Raw genomic sequence first — 24,651 nt, forward strand, 5'->3', positions numbered from 1 at the left:
TGGCGGTGGTGTGCTGAGCAAAATGATCTTGCATGCCATGCTTGGCACGTGTGCCGGGGGTTGCTGACCCCTGATGTAGCACCAGCTATGTTTGAATGAATGTAAAGGTATTGATTTTAATGAGTGCTACAAGGTGTGTCAAAAGAAAAATTTTTTTTTTTAAACTTGCATAAAGTCTCAGAAAAATCAAACACTGGATTGCTCCTAACTAAAATGGAAATCCATATTCCAGTGGACCATATTCCAGTTCACACTGACCACATTCAAGTTCAAATAATTACATCCTGCCTAACTAAATACCCTCTATAAATTTTGTTTAGTTTGTTAGTCTACATCTCCTTGACTGAAACTAACTAAACAGAATTTATATAGGGTATTTAGTTAGGCAGGATGTAATTACTTGAACTCGAATGTGGTCAATGTAAACTGGAATGTGGTCCACTGGAATGTGGATTTCCATTTTAGTTAGGAGCAATCCAGTGTTTGGTTTTTCTGAGACTTTATGCAAGTTTAAAAATTTTGTTTTTTTCTTTTGACATGCCTTGTAGCACCACCTTTTCCAAACTCCTCTTTTCTTTCTAGTTCTTCTTTAGATATTATATCCATCTGCATTAACATTCCAGTTAGAAATACCCCCAGAAACTTGTTATACCCAGTAGGTGATACCCAAAGTAATGTAGTACTTCATCTTGTAGTAGTACTTCATCTTCAAAGTAATGTAGTACCCTAGTTCATCTTGATTTACAAATCTTTTGAGAAATAGAACTGATTGCTTTATCCTCACTAGAAAATTGTGTGTGTTAAAGTACAGTCTTGGCAGGTTCTATTAGTGGGATTCAATGTGATGTTTGTAGTCAGTATAGGCAGAGGCCATCACATTTAACATCATGTATAAACCCTGCTGGAAGCAAATATGACCCAGCTGACATAATTTCAAACCCAAGTTTGCTGTCAGTGTTGAATTCAAAGCTATGTTTGCTAACATGCCTCCTCAAGTCACACACTGGCATTGTTTTCTATTTAATATGATTACCACTTGCCTCTTAAATAGCATTTTCTACCAGCTGAGGTCAAAACGCTTTGAAAAACATCATCACCACCATGGTACAAGAGCAGAGTCACCCAGCTGACCATCATCAAAGTCATAAGGGAATTCCCAGCACCCTTATTCCCCATTGCCTTGTGTCTTCTTTTTTAACTGAGATGATATTGAGAAAAAACAATCACCTCTCTCTGTTCTTTGTCACAACTTTGTTATATATTGGAAGACTGTTGTCATGTTCCTTTCAGCGTTTTTTAGAGGAAACTGACCTGACTCCTATAACTTATCCTGCATGTTTTAAATCTCTTACCATCCTTATTCTCCAATGTACATACATTTTTTTCAAAGCGTATGAAACTGTGCATTGCACTACAGAAGACAATTGTCATGTCTTGGGTCTTATGCATGATCCTCAATTATCATCCTCATAGCTGGGGCTGGTCCTGCTTTGAGCAGGGGTTTGGACTAGATGACCTCCTATGCTCCCTTTGAACCCTAACTTCCTATGATTTTTATGATTTTATGATGCTTCTGTTAGTACACTGCAGATTTTTCCTTCCTCTTTTTCAAAAGCATCACATTGTGCCTTATATTCACTTTGTAGTCCACTAAAATCTCAAATCCTTGCCTGTAGTGTTGCTGCCGAGCCATATAATATCTTTTTGTGCATTTTAATTTTCCTTCTGAAGTGTGATACTTAGAACTTGCTTTTAATGAATGTCATCTATTTGATTTCACTGCAATCTCCAATTTATCAAGATCTTTTTGGATTCTTATCCAGCCTTTCACGGTGTTTGCAATCCTTCCCAACCTGGTGCCATCCACACCTTTTAAAAGTACACTCATTTTTCCATTATTCTAGCCCAGTAATTCTCAAACAGAATGCAATACTTTGAGATCCTTTCCAGGGTACCATGGAATACCATGTAATGGTAGCACTGTTAGGTTTGCAAATATGATTCACATGATAAATGCAGGGATTTCAAATAGAAATTCATAATGTTAAAAACATTCTGACTGGTTGTGATCTTTCTGACTGCTGTGCAACAGAATTGCTTTCTTTTTCTGTACTCAGAGTGATAGCAAAAGAGCTGACATTTTCTGAGGGGTGCCTTGAGCCTATCAAGAGGTGTCTTCACTCTGAAAAGGTTGAGAACTGCTATTTTAGTCATTATTGTTTAATGTCTTGTGGGCTGTTTTGCCTTTTATTGTAAGCCGCCCTGAGCCTGCTCGGAGAGGGAAGCATATACATCTAATGAAAAAAAAATTATCAAGGAAAATAGTGCCAGATCCTGTAGGACCATACTTGAAATGGCTTTCTGGATATAACAGATCATGGATAACTACTCTTTGATTATGGCTTTGCAACCAGCTATGCATCCACCTTATACTGTTTTTTTCCCCAGACCAGTATTTTTCTAACCCAGGTACCTATAGTTCTGGGATTATGCAGCAAACGATTAGTGGGAATGCAAGAAGAAACAATGCGAAAAGAGAAGAGACAGGGGATACATAAATGGAGGAAAAGGAAGGAGAGGAAAACAAAATGAGAACTAGAGAGGAGTTGTTAGAGAGTTTGCAGTGTGGCTGTAGTTGCACAAAGTATATATATATTTTACAATATTTTACAATGATCTTGTAATAAGTGCTGGTACAAATGAAGCAAATAAATGCACCTAGAAAACAATGGTGTTATCACAAACTCAACTTGGTGTTTCATGTGTCAAAGGACATTATTTTCAAACAAGAAGGAGACTCTTCCTCTCACAAACCACATGTACCAAATAGCCAGAAATCTCCCATCTTTGGGGAAGAGGACTGTGGCAGGGCACTGTGTGTGCCTGCCACTTTAAAGGCCTGGAGCTGGCAGCCACCAGGTGCCTGACGAGGGCAGCCATTTTGGGAGTTAAGGGCTGCCTATATAAACAGGGCAGTTTGGCTGCTGGAGGCCAGGCAGTAACATTGGCTGGCTGGAGGGCTGCTGAGAACAATTTGGGGGTAAAGGAGGAGCTGTAGGGGATAGTAAGGAGGCTCCTGGTCCTGGGCATGACCTAAAACTGCACCCTGCCAGGAGTGGGGTCCTGACTGGCCTGGAGGTGGGCCAGGGCTAGTAGCCGAAGGTCCTGGGGGGACCACGCCCGAGAGGGGAAAATGGCTTCGGGGGGGCTAGGTAGCCCGGATGAAGGTGGAGAGGCCGCCTGATTGGAGGGATTGTGGAGGGGTCCTGTTTGGAAGGTTCTGGGGCCCAGTGTGGGGGCTGGTGAGGAGATGAACACCTAGATGCCATCTGTGAGGCTTGGGCTGCGGTATTGGGGAGGATAGGAGCCGCAGAGAGCGCCCCCTGGCATCGGGGCACTAAAACGGGCAGCCTCCCGCTTACGTTGACATCTATTAATGAATCAATTAACACCAAGGCATGGTGGGCGAGAAGGCGGGCGGTTGCCCCAGAAACAGGTGGGCAGGCCACGGAGTTCAGCCCTGAGGAGGCCCCCTGTCACAAGGACCTAACTTGTATTTTCTTTTAGATATTTTTCTGGAGTAGAAGGCTGAATTCATAGGGTCTCCAGGAAAAGTCATCCAATAAGGTACTTACTAGAGGCTCTATATATACATTGGACAATAGGAGAGGAAGTTTAGGTGCTTGAAGGATGTTGTGTAAATAACTGAAAGCAAAGATCCAAATTCAATTCCATAGCTTAGGTTGTTAAGTGGTATTTAATCATCTAAATATGATAATGTTCCACCCTGATTGAATTCCTGAAAAATAATTAACACAAAGGATGGGAGTATTCTTCTCCTTCTTGCTGCTCTTTGCGGCTTAGCCTTAACAGTTTTTCCAGGACTCCAGGTTGGCAGAATAAGGTCACAGTTGGATGCTGGAGTGCCACTAAATACCTTTTGGAAAGAACAGGGTGATATTCAAAAAGTAAGCTGACTGAAAAAGAGTTATGTTATCCCATCTTTTCCAGTTATGGCCAGTATACATGTTATTTATAACAATGGGTGGTAAAAGCTTTGTCTGAAATGATGTGCCTAATTCTTCTATGTGTAACTGTGAAATCTGGAGGGGTTAAAAAGGGGTAGTGTAGAAAAAAGTGTATATTTTTAAGTTGTTGCTGTCCTTAGATTTTGAGACTTATTCTCGCTTGTCTGGTTTTTAATTTGTGTTTTAAAAGAGAGGTCATTGTCAGGTTATCAGGAAAAATTCAGTGTGGGCTAACGTTTATCAAAAAGGTGAAGGGATCACTATCCTACTCCTTAAAGAGTAATTACAAATGTAGAAGTGAAAGGTCACTTAGCAGGACTATTCAGGTGCCAGCACACAGAGTATCCCATCCAAACAACCCCTGAATGACTGCCAGTTCTAACAAATAATCAGTGACAGCTAGAACCTCGGGTGTTTATGGGGACCATCAAAGTGTCAGCATCCTGGCTGAGCTTCCATTCCTTCTTGTCCGTCACTCCAAATGGAGCTAATGTGATCTGAAATCTGTGAGCTTTCAGGGCTTCCAACAGTAAAGTCAGGCAAAGAGGTCTGCTCTCCTGTGTAACCCTAAGACAAGCTGTGTTCTGAAGATTGGCTTGCTGCAAGTTTTGTGCAAAGTTTATACATGTGTGAGAGCGATCGGTGTATTGAATTGGTGCTTGCAATGCTTGAATAGAGTTTTCTAAACTTCCTTTGAACTTTGTTTTTTGTTATATGAAAAACAGAAACACAGTTTCTTAAAGGCACAGCTTGTATTGGCTACTGCATTTTAATTTAGAACTTCCTATCAACAATATGTTTATTCGCACAATTGAACAAAATGAATGATTCCAGCATGTGCACTCTAGCAGCAATGATGTACTATGATGATCAGCTCCTGGCCTAATTATCCTCTCCTGTACATAACTGTAAATCAGGAGCAACTGCATTGAAGCTATGAGTCTGCGCTGCATTGAAGCTAGGAGTCTGCAGCTAACAGCGGGCCACAGAATGGCAGATTGTGATAATTTGTTTCCTTTTATTTTAGTTAAGTGTTTACACTACCATTATCTTATTGGCTTTTGTCAGAATGGTCTCAGTTAGACCCTGAATGACCTAGGAGCATCAATAGTTATATTTAAAGAACTCAGAAAATCTTCATTTAATATCTCTTAACACTAAGTTAGAATTTCTATACGGTTTTGATAAAATCAGAGAATAACCAGTCATAAAAAGTAGCATATCCTCCTAATAAAATTCAGTTAATTAGGCAGTTCAAGAGGTGAACAGATAAAAGTGGATTTTGATATGTATTTCAAATTGAAGTGTATGGGCACGTCCAGATGAGTGGGAACATTTGTTTCTCTGGGGACAAGTGGCAGCGGCACACCTTGTGCTGCTGCTACTTGTCTCTGGGGAACACCTGTGCCATATGTCCTCTGGTGCATGGCTGGTTACCCTGGGTAAGATAGGGGAGGCTGGGGCCAGCACAGTTGCCTTACTTGGAGTACTGGGGGCCTCCGGGAGCTGCAGCCTGGCTGGAAGCCGGAGTGTGGCTCTGGCCAGCCAGGCACTGTTTTTTTTGGCATGTTATTTTTTTTTTTTAACCCCAGGATCTCCCTGGGTTAACACCCACCACCCTCCATGCCACACTGCTAAGTAGCAGCATGGGGAACACGTGCATGTGCTGTAAGTGGCGCCACAGATGGGCCCGCACTCATCTGAATGCACCTTAAAATTATAAATTAACTCCTCTTTTTTTGCTATTTTAAGATACCTGTCCATCATATTGGGTCTGTCGATATGCATCAGTTTTACCAGCTGTGTATTTTTTTTATTTGTCAAGGACATCCTACATTAGAACTTTCCCATGTCTTAAAACTCTTCCTCTTTTTGTGCTACTTGACTCTGATTAATTAATAATCCTTTTGCTTTTACTGTTTACAGTTTCAGGCCTAGCCTGACTCTTATTTAACCCAATTGCTTAGTTTCACTAGAGTCTATATTTTATTGGCAGTTTAGTTTGGGACACATAAATGAGAGTGAAATCATGCCTTAAGTTCCTTAAAGTGGGTATATTTAAAGTTATTTGGTTCAGGTGTTTGGTCCTGGCAACCCTTTCAATGGAAAGGGAACCCATGAAGGGGTTCAAATTTATCCCTTTAAAAGCCTTGTGATATAATGCCTAGTCCCTGGCATAGTTGAAAGCCCTAAAAGTGCTTTGAACCATTTTGCTGTGGTTACAGAGATGTGACCTTTGTTTATGTCTTTGAGGCTATATTTTATATCAAGACTTGACAGGATTTTTAAAGGCATTTGGGAACCTGTCTCCATTTATTTTGATTGGACTTAGGTGCCTAAATACCTTCAAAACTTGCCTTTAGTGACTACCACTATTTGCAATATCATATAGCTTAGCACCAGCATATTTTCATTCACTTATTGCAAATATGTCCTTCAGTTGACCAAGTCAACTTATGTTAAAGTGTCCAGAGCCAAAACTGATTATGAGTGGCAGGTGTTGGAGTTTGCAGTTTTAAGACTGAGGCAATATTATTTAGTTAAGAAAATTTTTGGAGGTTGTCTACATAAAGTTAAATGAAGTATTGACCACTTTGTGTTGTTACCTGCTGTTTTAAATGAAGTGTCATGCAATGTACTGCTTGTATTGTACCAAAGTAGATTCTACTAACATTGTATGACTGCTGTCCCTCCTGGGACCATCATGAAAAACAGTAGAGAAGTTTTTCTCTCATAAGGCTATCCCAATGAGTAACACTACATATAAACAGACTGTGGCTTTTGTAGTCATAGTGATAATCTGTCCAGTGGCTATTTTTGATACAAAACACCTCAATATATAGTGACTTATTTTGGGATTCCATAAGAATCCTGAAATAATAGAATTTTGATTCTTCATAGGGAAATGCCATAGTCTATTGTTCTTATCTTGGTGGCTGATGGCATAACTGCTGTAACGCCTACTTACTGTTCTTCTGTTCTGGCTTGATAAAAGGCATCTCCCACATGTTTTACAGCCCCAGTAATATATTTTATTATATGGTGACCTATTAGCATCCTTTGGGCCAGATACCTCTTTTGTACTCTTTTATACCTGTGAAAATTAGTTGTAGAATACTACAGTTAGGCCCTTGTTAGAAGAAATAGAATGCCAATGGGTGTTATCTTTATAGTACATTCAAGGGGCATCTACAAGGTAAACTGAAGCCATAATACTTTATCTGTCTTATGCAGTAGAACTCATTTTGTCAAAGAATTCCATGCTATAAACAGGGATTCCAGGAAGATAGCAACTGTGCTTGGATTTGAGAGCCTCTGAGGAAAAATAGTATTCTGACAGTGGTAGGAGAAGCAATTTTATTATATGCATCTAGTTCCTATGCAGTAGTCTTTCCTTATCTGTGTAAGTGAATAGCTAACAGGCCCAGACACACTAATCATTAGGTAATAAAACAAATGACCTGGAAAGCACATGTGGAGGTACTTTAAACATGATAATTGAAAAGCACCTTAAACAAGACACCAGATGCTTCAGAGAAAGGATACATACTTGATTTTCAATTGGACTAATCAACCAAGCCAGGAGGGAATAGAGCTCTTTGCTGCATTTACCAGGAGGGCTAAACAAGTAAAAGAACACTAAGCAATGACGATAAAGCGTGAGATTTGATACCAGGAGGAATGTTGATGTTACCCAATTAAAGGTCACAGAAAGATGAGGCGAGGTTGTAGGACAGTAGATCTCAAGATGTGCGAGTCCTTTGTCTTCAATTTTACATTATTAATGCTTAGGTTAACTTTGGAGGCATTGAAGACTAGATGCAGAATACATATTCATTTTAATCTGATTTTTTTTCCTCTTTATTCTTAAAAAGCTTGGGTTAAATTCTTAGGAAAGCTACCCAGGAGAGGTAATGTTCCTTAAGTTCATTGGAACACATTGCCTGGTACCTCTTTCTCCAAGTATCCCATTGATTTAAGTGGATTTATTCATGGGGCACTATTTAACATGCATAAGGGGATCACAGTTTAGTTTAGTATTTTTGAATGGCGATCAGAGCTTGGAAAATATTTTGGAAAAGAATGTTTATTTATTTATTATTTAAACAGTAATTCCCTTTGCAGTATTGGCAAACATGTAATTTGATTTTGGTGAATGCAAGAGGGAAGGACATTTTATTTTCAATAAAATGTATTTATAGAACAAAAAAGTATCATGGATAGTCATAAAATGTATACACAAATACTTCTTCTAACAGTGGGATTTATAAAAATATGTCCCATCTTTCAGGATATTGGAACAATCCAATCAGGGAAGAGATATAATGCTATGTGATGTAGGTTATTAATGATACAATATGAATAGCAAATATTCATTAAATAGGTTGCAAGTTCACAAGATGAAATGCTTTTGCCTGTACCATCAAGTGAATTTCACATAAAGCACACATATATAAAATATCAAATTGCAAATAATATATGAAAAAATAATTTTTAAAATGAAATGCTGCCTTCTGAGCTACTTTCCCAGCTTCACTTCTGATATGAAAACATTGACTTGATGACAATTTTACTGTAAATTTTCTGATATGAACTGACCGATGGCAGGACTTGTTTGACAGATTGCATTTTTGGCATCCCGCTGTATTTTAAAGAGGAATGAGGGAATTTACTCTGACTTTAAAACCTAACCCCAATTATGTTTTTTAATTAACTGATCATATGAAAACTGACTTTTTAAATAAAATTAACCTCAGGCATTCGGGTGTTTTTAAAAATCACTGATTAAATGAAAGTGGGTGATTGCTTGGACAAGTTCTACCTCAGGCTCACAATTTTAGAGTTTTTTAAATAAACAGTTGAATGAAAACTGACTGTACACATTTTATTTATGTTAACTTTCCTAATTTTAGATGACTGATCAAATGGAAACTGACGAAATTTAAAGTCAGGTTACTGACTTGAGTGAGGAATAGAATGAAGCTGACCTTTTAAAAATAAGACCAAATACCTCATTAGTATTGCATTAACGAAAAAAAAAATCTTTGGGATCAAATGCTACTTTAACTGCCACCAACTAGATTTGTATATTGTTTTAGGTACTGTTAAAGATAGGTTTAGTGGATATATAGATGCTGTGTAAAAATTGAAAAATACTGACAGATAATTTTCTGAATTCTAAATGGACTTGGTCATTGTATATTGAGTTATGAGACTTCCCGGTATGAATACCTTATTCTAGCTTAAAAGAAACAGAACAATATAGATAAACAACCTCTCTGCAAACATTGGGAAAGCAATTATGGGGCATTGGCTGAATTCCAGGCTTCAGGTAGAAGTGACACTGCTGTGTTGGGAATGAAGAAATCAAAAGAACATTAATCAGGTAAACATTGCTAATTAACAGCTGTTGTCCAAGGAGATGGGGGGGGGGGGGAATGCATCTACATGAGATCATAAATATGCAGTAGACTCATTCTACTGTGCATTAACGCATCATGGTGAAAGCTGTGCTATTGCACTAATACTCAGTAGAATTAGGCTTCTTTCGCCATGATGCGCTAATGTGCAGTAGAATGAGTCTACTGCGCATTAGTGTCACTTAAAAGGCATGCGCTGGCACTACTGTGTGGTACTGTATAGTAATAACGGGTGCTAAACTGTTACTAAACAGTAACCAAAGTAAATTAATGTATGTATAGATGTGCCCAGGCAGTCACCGCAGAAAAAGTGGAACTTTCAGAAGAATCTAAAGAAGTTTGACATTCTACAGATCCAGGCAATGGAGTATGCCTAAAAGAAACTTGGGCAGGAGTGTAAACTACCTCATTGTCTGCTGTTTGATTTTCCTCTTAAATCCTTTAGATTTAACTAAATACATGGCTTTAGAAAATTGTTTAGCTACTAATTAGTATAAGCACTTCTCCTGCAAGCAGTAGAAATGTAGGGTCTGAATATCAGTCAGATGTGCTAATATGATCATGGTAGACTGAAGTTTAGGGATCAGTGAGAAAATTGTGTGATTCTACCTTGAGACATGTGGCAGCAAGAGATAAAGGTGCATTCAAAAGAGCAGGCGAGATAAGATGTTAAGTTAATCAGGTAACTGTTACAGTAACAGTGACAATAAGTATGCATTGTCACTGCCATGACATGGATAAAAAAAAACAGACAGTGTAGACCGTGATTCCTGGACATGGATGTGGAGAATTACATGTGTACCCAGATTGTGTGTGTGTGTATAAAATGTGAGAGTTGCAATTTTTGACATCAGACCCCCATCAAAAATACAAGGAGAATGTATGGGGAAGGGAGAGGGGAGGAGTAGAGATGAGGAGATGACTATACTGTATGGAGACCTGGCCCACCAGCAACAGGGAAAAAAATACTCGTAAGTAAACATCGCTTTAGTTCTTGTTAGCCCTTAGGGGGTGCTCTTCCACATCTCGCGCTCTTTCCACCTCCTGCTTAATTGGGATTCTAGGTGTTGTTGGAGGAAAGGTGCCAGAAGCAATGAGGAAATATAAGGCAACATGATCTCATAGGCCTCTCATAGATAATCCTGCCTCTGGCAGTTCTCCAGAGATTTCTAAAGAGCCACAGGTTATGAGAGCTGAATTTCCTGATTATTTATTGTGGGGCAACATCTCTCCTGCTAGTGGAAAGATCTAAACATAGATGAGGGGGAAGCTCATGGCTTTTTCTTCCTTCAAGTCTGCTTACACATTCCAATGGTAAAATACACAAGTGGCTGCTAAATGTTCTTTGCTCCAGAACCTACACTTTAGATATGGCCAAAGTTGGACTGATCATTAGCCTTCTGAGTGGTGCCACCCTGGCTTGAGCTTTCCAACTTGTGGAATCAGCAAACCTCCTTGACAAACTCAAAGATTTATTCAGGCCGTGGCTAAGATCTTTAGTGACCTGCATTGGGTCTATACTGAAGAATATCTTTCCAGACCCTCATATAAGGGTGCTGCCCAGTATCAAGTTATGCTGTTGAGTTTAGACAGCTGGTCACTGACAACTGAATGAAATGAGGTGGCTCAACACTTCAATTTCTGACAGGGCCTTCAGGGCCACATTAAAGATGAGTTGGCCCAAGTAGAGCCTCCAGCTACTTTGGATGGATTCATTGTTCTCAGTAACTCAGGAGTGTTGAGCCAAAACTCAGCTCCTGGGGCCTGTTAAGGCCCTAGAAGAGCTGACACTGCAATTAGTGGAACCCATGAACATAGATGTCATTAGGAAAAGACTCACCCTCCCACCCAGAGGAGAAGGCTCATCACCACTTCCAGGGCCTTTACCTGTATTGTGGGGAGGCAGGACTTTTGCCCAAGAAAGGGAAAACCCCTTCCTCCTCTTTGGAAAACTCCCCAGACTCCCCTTATTAGAGGGTTGTTTTTAGGGCCCACCACTGACCTTTCAGCCAGCCCCCCTGATTCACATTAAACACTTAAGTGCCATGAAGCCCTGAGACTTGCCCTTGCTAACCACCTTTTGCCTACAGCACTGGTCTGGGGTGGACATCTCTGTTCTAGCCCTCTTAGAAACAAGGGTCACTGGTAATTTCATGACTCTTGACCCTTGTGGAACAACATCAGATACCAGTCAGGCCAAAACAGAACCCCAATGTAGTAGACTCCTCTCCTCAGGCTCCATTCCCAGCAAGGTGAGTCTTGCTAGGTAACCACTTATCTATTCCACTCACTTTTGGATTATCCTAAGGACGTCTTGCCTATCCCTCCATAATCCAGACATCTTGTGGTTAAAGGAACTCCATTTCAACTGCCCTTACTGTTTGCACTCTTGCTTAGAAGAGCTGTCCCTGGCTGGCAACCAGACCAGAAGCAGGGCCAAAGACAACAGGTTACTTGTACCAAGCATTGAAGATCTGCAACCTGCCTTAATGGGAAGTATGTATCCCATGGACCCTCACCCATCTCTCCCTGCCAAGTATCAAGACTTGGCAGATTTATTTAACAAGAGCAGAGCAGCTTCCCCCCACACCACCCTTATAGTTGCCCCATTGATACGAGGGAAACAGATTCAATTCAGGTGTATTTATTTCTTCTCCAAACCAGAGCTCAAGGTTCTCAGGGAGGACATTATGGAGAACCTTCATAAGGGGTTCATCAGGCCTCCTATGTCCCCATTTCATAATCATGTATCATCCAGGAGTTAAGAGCCAAAAAACAGATATCTTGTCCCATAAGGATGAACACTCTGCACTAGACCCATCACCGCCTTCCATCATTTTCTAGACTAAGATCTTCACTCGGGGAACCACAGTCCCCATGCTGTCTCCTCCCATTGGCTGGATCCTGGCACAAACCCTCCTATCCCCTCAAGGGTCCTATTCCTGAAGGGCTCTCTCTGCACACATATCTAACCCACCAGCTTTTCTGTAGGAGAAAGTAGTGAATGCTTCAGATTAAATGATTTACTCAGGGTCACAAAAAAGACTAGTTAAATACCACTAGTCTTTTTTGTGACCTTGACACAAGATGCCCTTTGGTACTATCATCCCTTTTCAACTGATATTATTTTTTCTAAGTTGCTTTTACTCCTAAGGGAACCTAACATATGCTTAACCCTTTTTGTTAACAAATGCCATTTGTCTTTGTCCATTTCCTGATACGGCATTGGGCTGATAAAATTTTTGGCACATCATAGTCAATGGAATGTAATCCAAAGTGGCAATAGTTCAGCCTGGCTGAAGGTGTCATTCCAATATTGTGTCAGAGTTTACTAAAAACTAAGCTGTTGTGAAAAATAAAAGTGGCTTCAATAAGAGGGATGGGATGGCTCAAGGGACTGGTAATGGGAAACAGTCTGTCACCTCTAGGTCACAGGTTTTGTTTAAGCTGCAAGTAATAGCCCTGGAAGCTGTTACTTTGTAACAACTGTTCATTGACCAGTGTGAAATGAAGTTGGAGGTCTTAATCTGGAAGTTCCCAGTGGACAAGAGCCCATATTATTAGTACTGTCACTGCAATAGATACCAATTGGCAGCCCTGTGGACTTATTCTATTCTGTTGTATGGAGGTTCTTATGCCATGCTCATTACCATAGTTTCTGATCTCCTTTTACTAGGGCATGAAGCACCATGACTAATATTGTTCCATGTTTGTCCTTTCATCTTCTCCCTAGGGAGAGAACTGTATGCATCAATTCCTCATATTGGAGGGATTTTATGTGTCAATACCGATATATGTTACTATATCTCTTTTGTATGCTTTTTAGAAGAGATGCTGAATCCTGAATTTTCACATAAACTGGAAATCTTCTCTGAAGATTAGGGATGAGGAATATGGAAAGGGCAAAGTAAACAAGCTTCTGTTCCCTGTGTTGATTTGGTAGATATAGAGAGAACTTCAGTATCAAGGTCCTTCAGGCCAACATCTTATGCACATATTATCTTCACATGTACAACAAAGAGACTGTACTTCAATTATAAAAGCAATTTTATGCTTTTAGTCATTTTGAGCCTGATTATCCTGTCATTTATAACAATTTTACAGCAGGATAATTATCCTGTGTTCCTTAAGACTGTTTCTGATTTTACATCAGAAAAAATGAGAAGGAATCACATATTTCATATTGTTTTAGCAGAATTTGGTAGGTAGAAACCAGCCCTAAATGTAAAAATAGAGGTTATTTTTAAAACCTTGAGCCAGCTGTATGTAGTCTATGTTGTTGTTGCTACTCTTGTGTTGCATGTATTTCAATATCTATATATTGTAGTAATATATCATTTTAATGTATGGTTAATGTACTTTTCAATGTATTTATATATTGCTCATTACATATTGCTCACTCTCTTATCCATTAAAATACATATTAAATAGTATAGTATACAATCATATTTGACATTTCTGGTGTGTTTTCCATCCAAGTCTCTGTGGGTACATACAAATGCTAGGAGGGAGGCTGGTAGGTCAGGGTAGTGGGATGAGGGGTTAGCAGGTCCATGGTGGGGAAGTTTGCCTGGTCAGAGGGTGGAGGAGGAATTGAGGGGCTAAAACTTGCCCAGTCAGGGTCAGGGGATAGGAATGGCATAGCCCTGGGACTAGGATGAATGGCTGGGCTGAATGCCTGGACACCCCAGAGGTGTGCTGTGAATGTGTGCAGATGTTTGCTAGATCAAGATAACCTCTTTGTATTTGGGTTAAGCCTTTATCAATATAAGTTAGTTCACCTCCGGAAATGAACTAATTTAGATTGGGCATGCCATTTTTTGGCTGTTTTAAAATCTTGAGAACTCTTGAATGAATGGGCACTTAGTGGAACACTTGTACGTATCCTGTAAGTGCTTTGAAAACATAAATAAATTAAGCCAGAATACATTCTTGTGAGGCAGATATAATCAGTATTTTACAAATCATGTAACTAAATCAGAGAGTATTTGCCCCTGGTTACACTGCAGGCTATTTTTAAGTTTTAGTCCTATGAATATGCTAATCCCTTCTAGTAGGTACTTTGGAATTTATTGAGCAGTTAATGTATTGGTAATGAAATTATCTCTATTTTCAGACCATAAATGATTTTTTTCTGGACATTGTAAACAAACATTTGAGTTGCAGAGGTGTAACAAGCAGTTTTTGCATTTTGGACAGCAGTAGTTATCCAGCATAGCAGTAGTGCCTGGGCTTCCCCCTCTAAATTGGTTCCTGGAGCTGGTGGCTTGCTTGACCACCCTTAGTTACACTATTTGTTGAGTTGATGTGTTTTTGAGTTAGGCTGGTATGATAAAAGCATCATCAGGTTTTAATCTGAACAATCTGTATGAAATGTTAAGGTTAGGAGCATTTTAAAAACATGGAATTGTGGAATACCCATCCTTGGAAGTTTTTAGGGCAGGTCCGACAAAGCTTTCTCTTAATTGGTTTAAAAAGGAATGATCCTGCCTTTAGCAGGGGATCAGACTAGATGATTTCCTGATATCCCTTACAGCTGTATTTTCTATGCTTTTATGATTGTTTAGCAAATAATAGAGATTGCTAAATATTAACTGTATTAAAGATAACTGTATCTAAGACAAAAATAATTTAGACTGTGCTTTCAACATGAACTCTGCATTTCTTTAACTTGGAGTGCTTGATTATTTTCAGTTGATACTTCCATTAAACTCGCTAATTTGTTGCATGAAATATATTTTAATTTGACAAGACAGTTTCTACACTACAAAGCACAATATGTACCTCCTGCAATACAACACTATGACATATTTAATAAATACTGCACAGTGTTAAATCATATAATTACATGACTCAAAAACTATGCAGAAAAAGACAGTGTCAGCAAGGGAAAAGGATGCATTTTAAGCTGTTCTTTTCAGTAAACCAATGTGGACAAGAGATTCAAGTCAATTGGTCCAGATGGTGGGCTCTGCAAAAGACCATCACTGAAACGATGGTATAGAGGGACTTGAGAAGCCAGTGCTATGTAAGTAGAGAGATCACATACAGGAGCAGAAAGAGGCCAGGTGGTGAGATAGGCTAGAACCATGGAGTGCTTTATAAATAAAGAGGGTGATTCTGAGGTTTATGTGCTAACATATGTGAGGAGTGTCACTCATCTGGAGAACGAAATTGGTTGAAAATAGGATTGATAGAGTCATCCTTCACTTCACATTTCTTTGAATGTATGGGCAGGCTCTGAGAAGCAGGCTGGAGTAGAGAAAGAAATAGAGAAAGGAGTTTCAACAGCCAAAGTAAAAGGAAATGAGAGCCTGAAGAAGTGACATCATGGCACTACGTGTGCTGTATCTAGTGGTTTTGCAGTGATGGGGAGATCAGACTAGCAGAGAGAGCACCACACAGCTCACATGGCTTGTAACTTCATTGTTCTAAACAGAAACCAAAAATAGAAGTAAAACATGGTGCCTGAGGAGGCACACAGCCTAACCACCTTTAAAGAAACCATATATAATGATTAATAAACAATACATCACAGTGGGCGCATCTACATAAGAGGTGAGTGCACACATGCAAGCATGTGTGCTTGCAGCAGCTCAAATAGAAGTAGTGCAAATTTGAGCAGGGGCTTTTTGCCTTAGCGCACGTGCCTGGACAAGCATTTTGTTGTGGAGCAAGTTGTGCCATTTGGGGCAAAATAACCCTGCCTGGCTCCTCCCGGATCTGCAGCTGCCATGGTCACCAGCTCAGGGCTCCTTTCCCACAAGAGTTTCTGAGGCCCAGCCACTTGTTATCTGGGGACACTATCCCCTTGTGTCAGCTAGATTGCTGAAGCAGCATCCCAAATTCATTTTTTAAAATACCACCAAATCCATGTCCTTACACAATTAGAACAAAAGAGAGAGAGAGAGAGGGATTGATCAGATGGGCAATGTTTTATTGCAATATTTACAATGTTAATGAAATTTGGAAGCCTACCAGTGTCTCTAGCATCATAGTAAAATAAATCCTAAATACCTATATGTTTTAATGTTTACTTTTGGTTTCCTTATCATATGGTGGGTGTGTGATGGGGGGATGTGGGGTTTGCAGGAGGGAGTGGGAAGTGTGGTGTGGGGATGTGGGTGGGTGGGTGGGTGTGTGGGTGGGTCTGGAGGGATGTGGGGGGATGTGACTCTGGCCCTTATTATTGCTGTGAATCAATTACACGTATAGACATACCTAGCATGAGTAATATTGTGGAGGTGGTACTAAGTGAACTATCAGACTCAGATGATGTAATATTATTCAGTATTTCAGGTACAAAAGTTGTTTATTTTAATACCTTTCATATCTTATAAACAAAGCCAAATATTATTATGATGACCTTGGCTGTTTTGTGAGTTGTGAGAATAAAACATCAGTAAGCTATTTTCTTCCTGGTGATATGTGAGCTATAAGAGCTTATATCTGAGTTAGAAGAATTCATTGTGTTGCTGATTGTGAATATTCATTACTCACTTTTTCATTTTTGAAGTAAACATTAGCATTTTATCCCAGTTTAATTACAGATGTTACTATTTTAAAAGAAAATGTGAAACATTCTTATTTCTCTTTTCTAGAACAAAGACAATAACCACTTAAAAGACACGTTTTCTATTCAAATTAACTCTGTTTTTCTGACTAAAAAGCTTGGTTCTCTTTTTATTAGTCAGTTGACCCAGCATTTTTTCACAGTCAGAGTTGTACTTGCCTCCTTCTTGCATTGAGTGTTACATGATCCCTTCATGATCAAATCTGTATTGGCAATATCTAGGGAACCAGGTGATCATCCTGTTCAGGAAAAAATGATCAATAAGTCAATATAGATGCAGATTTTGCTTACCATTCTCCATTGAACCTAAATATTATTTTCTAAGCTGTAGAGCAAGTAATAGCTAGAACTAAAGAAAGTATTTAATTGGGTATTGATTGAAGGAAAACTGTTGTTCATTTAAGCTGCAAAATTCAATTGAATTGACTTTATCCAGAATATATGTATAATAACATTTGTACAAAACTATTTTTGAGACAATATAGTTATTAATATTAATCATGACCTTTGGCATTTTATCTTTTTGAGATAGCTAGCATAGGTACCACCAAGATGTGGAAGCCTCTTGAACCAGGTCAGGTTATGATTCCTAATAACAGCATTTTATATTATAAAGTCTAAATAAAATTTAGCTTAAGATCTTTAGTAAAGATAGCTGGACTTAAATGCTTTCCTGAATAGGGAGCAAGCTTTTATATAAGCATTTGGCTAAACTAGGATCTTGCAAAACAAGAAGTGAAAGTACCATTAAGACACAATGTTTCCACATGCTTTGTTTTCGTTGTTCCCCACTTTCTTCCTCAGGTACCAACTCTTGCAGGGATTTATTCAATGCCATTCCAATATAGTGCATGTAATGGAGTGAAAAAGACAAATGTTAAACCCCTTTATGACATTTCTTTCTCAGATCAAAAGAAAGTATGGATCATTTTCACCACATGAAGAAGGTCTGGAATTCCAGTATCAGCTTTCAATCTAGCATGTATGTATCAGTCACTGGGTTAGCTTTCTGGAATGTTAAAGCATGTAGGGCAACAGTTTCAGTGGATTTAGGCATCTATGAATGGATTTAGGTGGCCAATGTATTTTACAAAAGTACCTTGGAATCTAATTCCCATAGATATCAATGAAATAATTGAAAATCCTAGTGGGCGCATCTACACGCACACTTTATTGTGCATTACACTAGACTAATTCACTGTGCAGTTAAGGTCGCTTTCTAGACATGTGCGGCAATTAGAGCTTAATAGATTAATGTAATGAACCGCTGGATAGTCCTATCAGATACAAGGACTATCCAATGGTGCATTACATTACTGAGCTTAAATGCATGTGTAGACGATGATGTGGGCACAAATTGCACTGGGTCAGCTGCTCCAGCAGGGGGCCAGACTCCTGCCTGCTGCCAAACCATGTGGCTCAACAGCTTCTGGGACTGGATGGCTTGGGCAGCTCAGCCCCTGCCAGCTGGAACCTGTCCCCCAGGCACCGTGTCTCACTGCTGTGGGCACTTGTGACCCACGCAACCATCTGGACCCTGTGGCTGGCTTTGCAAGGTTCCTGCCAGCTGAATCCTGCCCCTTGGGCACTTTGCCCCACCACATTTTGCACTTGCAACCTGCTCCACCATCTGGAGCTCAGACCTGACCCCCTGAGGCCCCTGCCAACTGCTGGATTTCAGGCTCCCCACCCACTAACATATGGGGCTGGGGGCCCATGAAGAGACTGAAGACCTCATTGCCATCTGGGGTGATGTTGAGTTCAGCGGCAGTTTAGCCAGGAAACAAGGGCCAATGCCCACATATACGTGGCCATGGTCCATCAAATGTAGGAGCATGGACACCAGTGATCTGGCCAGCAGTTCCGGGTCAAGGCCAAGGTCCTGAGGGCAGAGTGGGTCCATGTCCAGGACCACAACAGGCTGTCTGAGGCTGCTTGCAGGTCCATGCCCTTCATGCAGGAGCTGGATTGCATGCTGGCCCTCATGGACCCTGGCAAGGCCCAGCACATGTTCTGCAGCATGGGTAGGCTGTTGGAGCCTGAGTCAGGGTCTGCAGGCTAGGAGGACTTTCCAGAGGAGTGCCCCTCAGGGCTCCTTCTCCAGGTCCTGATGCGCTCCCCACCCTCAGACTCACTTGGTAGCTTGGGCAGCCCAGGCCACCATCTGTCTCAGCTACTCTGGCAGAAGCCCTCCAATGATGAGGACAGGGTGGGGATGGCTCCTGCACATGCCAGCTCCAGGTCCTCGCTGGAGTGGGCTTCTGTTCAGGTGGCTAGGCACTGCACCTTGGTGCCCCAGGATGTGTTGGCCAGCTGGATCTCATCTCTGTAGCCAGAGACAGCCTTGGACTACTAAGAGCACCCACTACACCCACCTGGTAAGCCCCATGCTGGGAGAAGGGCCAGGGAGTAGCAGGCACTATGGCCATCCATGCCTGCGCTAGTTCACCTGCCCATTCCCAGGCTGCATGCCTGAAGCTAGGGGCCTTGCATGGGGATGGGAGGGTGGAGGGGGTTCTCCCCTCCTCTCCCCTCCCTACCCTGCCTGGATGAGCTCTGTCCCCATCTGCTAGAGTCTTCCCTCCATCCCACAAGGAGGCAGGAGGAAGTTTAGGCAGTTTAGGCAGGAGGCAGTTTAGCACCCAGTGGACTCCAAGCTAGGCAGCCAGGAGCCCATCACATGTGGAGAAACTTTCTGATGGCATGAGCGATCTCCTCCTCAGCCACAGGGGCCAGGCACTTGTAGTGTTGGCAGCAGCCAGGGCCCCTAACCCCTGCTCCAGATTCTGGCCCTACAGCGGCTGGGCCCCCCACTTTGCTTGCTGCCCACTGCTCGCCCTGCATCCATGCAGCCCTTGAGTGGGAGCTGGTTACAGTGGGGCCAGATCCCTATATAGGCCCTGCTGGCCTTGGCCCCATTAAGGAGGAGGACAAGTGGGCTGAGCAGGCTGGACAGTGCTTGCCATGTTGTCCAGACCTGAGGTTGGGATGGTAGAAGTTGAGGTGCTGGGTGTCACCCTCTGGACTCTGTACTGTAGGTGCCTGCTCCCCAATGTCCTCCCCTTGACACTTGAAAAAGGCGCTTGTAAATAGTTTCATGGGGAAGAGGGTGCTTTATTGGTGGTACATGTTGTGGTGAGAAGTGTGGAGTCTGCTGTTGGGAGACTAGAGAAGTGTGTCTGGAAGTGATTGGTATGTATATGTATGTCACTCTATAACACTTAACCATCACTGAATACTGTAAAATGAGACACAGGAATCATGAGTCTCATGCATGCCTCTGCGCTGAATTGTGAGTGAAATGGTGGAGTTCTAGCACTCAGGCTTGCAGTCTAGCCATTGCAGAACATGCTTTTCCTTGTAGGAAAGAACCACCAAATGAAAAGCACAGTGGATGGCACCTATAATCACTTGTAATTTGTGAGACACCCCCATGATGAGATTGCAGCTGCTGTTAATGAAGATATTAGTATTAGGCCAAAAGACTTAAAATAAAAAGCAAACAAGCTTGTGAAGAGACATATGCTAGTGACTCACCAATGATAAGCATTAAGATTATTTTATTATCAGGTTCTTTGCACCTGCCTGGTTGGGGAAGTTGCTTTGTGTTTGACAGGCTTGTGAAATCCAAAAACCAGTTTGAATGAGACTAGGCATGTTTGTAAAGTTAAGTAAGCACATTAAGTTTTCTGATGATTAGGACCATAGGATTTTCTTGAATTGTCCACAGTCTCAGGATTATTAAGGCCTTACAGTGAGGAAAATGATATAAAAATCTAAATAGAATGTACACTTTCACAAAATAGCTATAGCCTCTTAATCCCTCCCATTAATATGGTTTAATAACTGATTGCTTTCCTTACTTAAGAATATCATGGTGAGAATAAGCTTTTGAAAACCTGACAAACCTTCATACATAATTTTAAAAAAGGTTGAAATAAATACCCTGTGGCATATTGTTGTTCATGGAGTAAACAAGCCTAATCTAAATGCAACTCACTGGGTGTGTCTACATGTGCATTATATCTGGGAGCAGTTTACTTGTGAGTAAATGACTCATGAGTAAATGTTCCCAGGTATGCGTCCACATGAGCATGGAAGCGGGAGCAGATTTGCTGCTAATGGCAGCAAACTGCTTCTGCTTCCTGAGGCCCTGCAATGGGCCACTGCTGCCACCAGGGGAAGCTCTAGGCTGGAGATGCTCCCCAGCCTGCTCCCCATCCAGCTCTGTGATCATGGTGCTGAGCAGGGAATAGGCCCCCCAGCCTCCAGCAACAGGGAGCTCCCAGTGCCAGCTCCAAGATTGCAGGGCTGGCACTGGGAGATCGTCATCTCCCAGCCTGAGCTCCTCAACCACAGATACTTATCTCCCAGCACCAGTTCTATGGTCATGGAGATGAGGCTAAGGATCTCCCAGTCGCTGGTCTCTGATTGTGATCTCAGAGTGAGGGGCTTGGAGCTCCCTACTGCTGGGGCAGGGGGACATAGTCCCCACTTAGGCTCTGGTGTCAGAGATTGCTCCAGCAGCTGGCAGTTCCCGGGGACAGGGAGCAATCTCCCACCCTCTGGTGGCCAGCTGACTGGGAGCAGATTTGCTCCTGGTCACGGTCTCTCTTTTTGCAATTACAAATATTGTGAGTAGACATATGCTAGTCACGCACCAACAGTAGTAATGCTAGTCACTCATCAACAGTAGTCTGGTTAGATGACTCCATCCTTAATTACTGCACAATTTGGGAACATGATTTACCACAGAATCAAATGGCAGGCAGAGAAAACACTATTTGAGAGAACTAGCTTGACTCCTGTGGAAGATGAAGGATTGTTCTGTCTGATCCCACACTGTTAGACAAGATGATGATCTGATGCAGAAACAACAAAACAGTACATAAATGATGTCAGATAATCATGCGTGACAATAGACTTTAATAATGCAAACATCAGCTCATAAAGGTAGTCTTTTTCAAGGCTCCTCTCCATTCACATCTTGTTACAGCCCCATATATGCTTGCAGAGGCTCAGAGGCATTGTTTCCCATTAAACTACCAGAGCTACAGGAAATCAGGATGTGCTCTTTAAAAACAAACGTGGCAAGAAGATTTCTGGGTTTTTTAATGTAACTTGTCTGTTCGTAAGTGGAATCAGCACATTTTTTCACTGATCATTCATGAGACAATGAAAAGGGTCCCCTATAATAGAAGATGAACCGTAGTAATTTTGTTTTATTAATACTCAAACTCAAGGAATTGACCTATATATGAAGTCTGATCCCTTCAGGATCAATGGGAGCAGCAGGAACAGCATGTTGCAGACCAAATCAAGAATCCAAATCAAGAATCCAAGCAGCCGCACATGCCACACAGCTTAGAGGGAATGCTGGTTTGACCTGCAGTAGAGTTTGTTGGTACCAGATAATACTGGAAAGATTACTGTTCTCAATGCTGTCCTCAGTGGTGGCAAATGACAGAACAAGGAGCAATGGTCTCAAGTTGCAGCAAGGGAAGTTTAAGTTAGATATTAGGAAAAACTCTCTTACTAGGAGGGCAGTAAAACACTGGAACAGATTACCCAGAGAGGTTGTGGAATCTCCATCCTTGGAGGTTTTTAAGACCCAGCTAGAAAAGTCTTGGTTGGGATAATCTAGTTGGGGATGGTCGTGCTTTGAATAGGGGGTTGGATTAGATGACTGCTGGAGGTCCCTTCCAACCGTAAGGACCCTTCCAACATTTTCTATGATTCTTTGATTCTACGTAGATGGCGTAGATTCAATTTAGCACCTTGCTACACCTTAAACTGTGAGCTGCACAACTGTTGATCAGTGTTAGTGCTAGCTTGAAGTTGGAGTAGTCACACTCTTAGTCTAAAAACCTTTTCTGATTGTCCCCCACCTGAACAGCTGTGACTTGCCAGTAGAGGCCTGGTGAGTAGGGGCAGGTTTAGGAGCTGTAGCTGTGAGTTGACCCTAAAAGACTGATGAGCCAGGACAGGTTTTCTTTCTCTACTCTCTGGACAGGCATGTGAGGCATCCTGGGATACTGGAGGACTTCAGCTTGGGCAGCGACATCTGTGGGGAGTGGAACAGGAGCTGGGAAGTGCAGATGAGAGATAATCCTGGAGTGGCATAACTTTGAGCTGCATAACAAGTGCTTAAAACTACTTTTAGGTGTTAACGTGCAGACAATCCAGGGGTTAAGAGCTCCAGGAGCCACCCAAAATATTCATGTAACAGGGCCCTTAGGGTTAAATGTAGCCCACTTTGTCTCAGATAAATGGAAAGAACTAGGAGAACCACAAACAAAAAGTTGGATTGGAATCTGGAATTTGTCCCAACCTATTTGTGATTATGAAATTGTGATTAGAAATTTAAAGAGAACAGTAAGATGGAGAATTGGGGCCTAACTTATTGGTTAGTTTTGTGAAATATGTGAGCAGGATTAGGCCCATTCTGTATATGCCAATTTGCAAATTTAGAGCTTAAGTGCTATTGCATGTTGTAAATGTAATAGAATGCTTTTATTGAATTACCACTAAAATGCTGTGAAAGAAAATCAGCCATATATGCTAATTAAGAAACTGCAGTACACTAACTACTGCATGAGCCATAATGTATGCAGCTCTAGTTTGCTTAGAAGCAGTTATGTTATAACTTTATAGGAGCAATTTAGTTAGAAAGGAGGTGTATAAGGACCAGATTGTTAAATGCTTTTTTACTGTTACTCATTGTTTAACAAGCTGCTTTGACGCTATTTCTCTAACCTGCTGAGAGAGAGAAGTACAAATCAAACCTGAGATGCTTCTCTAAATCATTTCACTAAATTTTGGCTTAAATAACTGATAGGGGAAAAAATCTTGCATCTTAATTTTTTTAATCAGCTCCTCTGCCCAAATACTGTTGCTCTATTAGTTTAGATGGCTTTTGACTGGAAGAGGCAATTAGAAGGGGATAACATTGATTTTACTCTTATTTTTAACAGGTTAGTGTATTATACATAGGCTGGGTCTAACTGTCAGAAGTTATGGGATTCATGGCCTTTATTCCATCCTACAGGGTTCTTTGTGCCCTTGCTGGAGATGCGAGGAACCTGAACAATGTTCTTCTTTAACGTCTTCAGGTCTTTTGTGCCAGGAGAAAAAGCAGCCTTCCTTCCTAACTTGTTCCATGATCTGACAAATTTCACATGCTGTTGTCATCATGGCCACCTGGATCTGTGTTCAGAGTGGAAACCTACAAAAGGAAGCATAGAGAATGCAGGAACTAGTGCTGGTGATTCTGTAGTGTTCCTCTGAATCTGTTCTGAATCTGTCCCCAGGCACATTACTAGGGAGTTCTGGCCTACTGGAGGTATGGTTGCTAGAAGAAAGGAAAAACAAATTTCTGATGACTTGTAGTCATTAAAAGTCTCACTACAGCTTTGAGAAGAACAGGGAATGCTAGCCTCTGTGGTCTGGACCATTTACCTTTGGTAAATACTTCTAGTTTATGAGAATTCTTCTCACAACTTTAGTAAGGTACAATACTATCGGATGTCTCTCCTTAATGGTTGTGCAGTGTTGCTGTGTGGCATTAAATTGGTGTGTTCATGCAGAAACAGCTGTTGAATAATAGTTGTAAAGTGCTTTGGTGTCCTTT

The sequence above is a fragment of the Alligator mississippiensis genome, chromosome 2 (assembly GCF_030867095.1).
Source record: "Alligator mississippiensis isolate rAllMis1 chromosome 2, rAllMis1, whole genome shotgun sequence".
NCBI lineage: Eukaryota > Metazoa > Chordata > Crocodylia > Alligatoridae > Alligator > Alligator mississippiensis.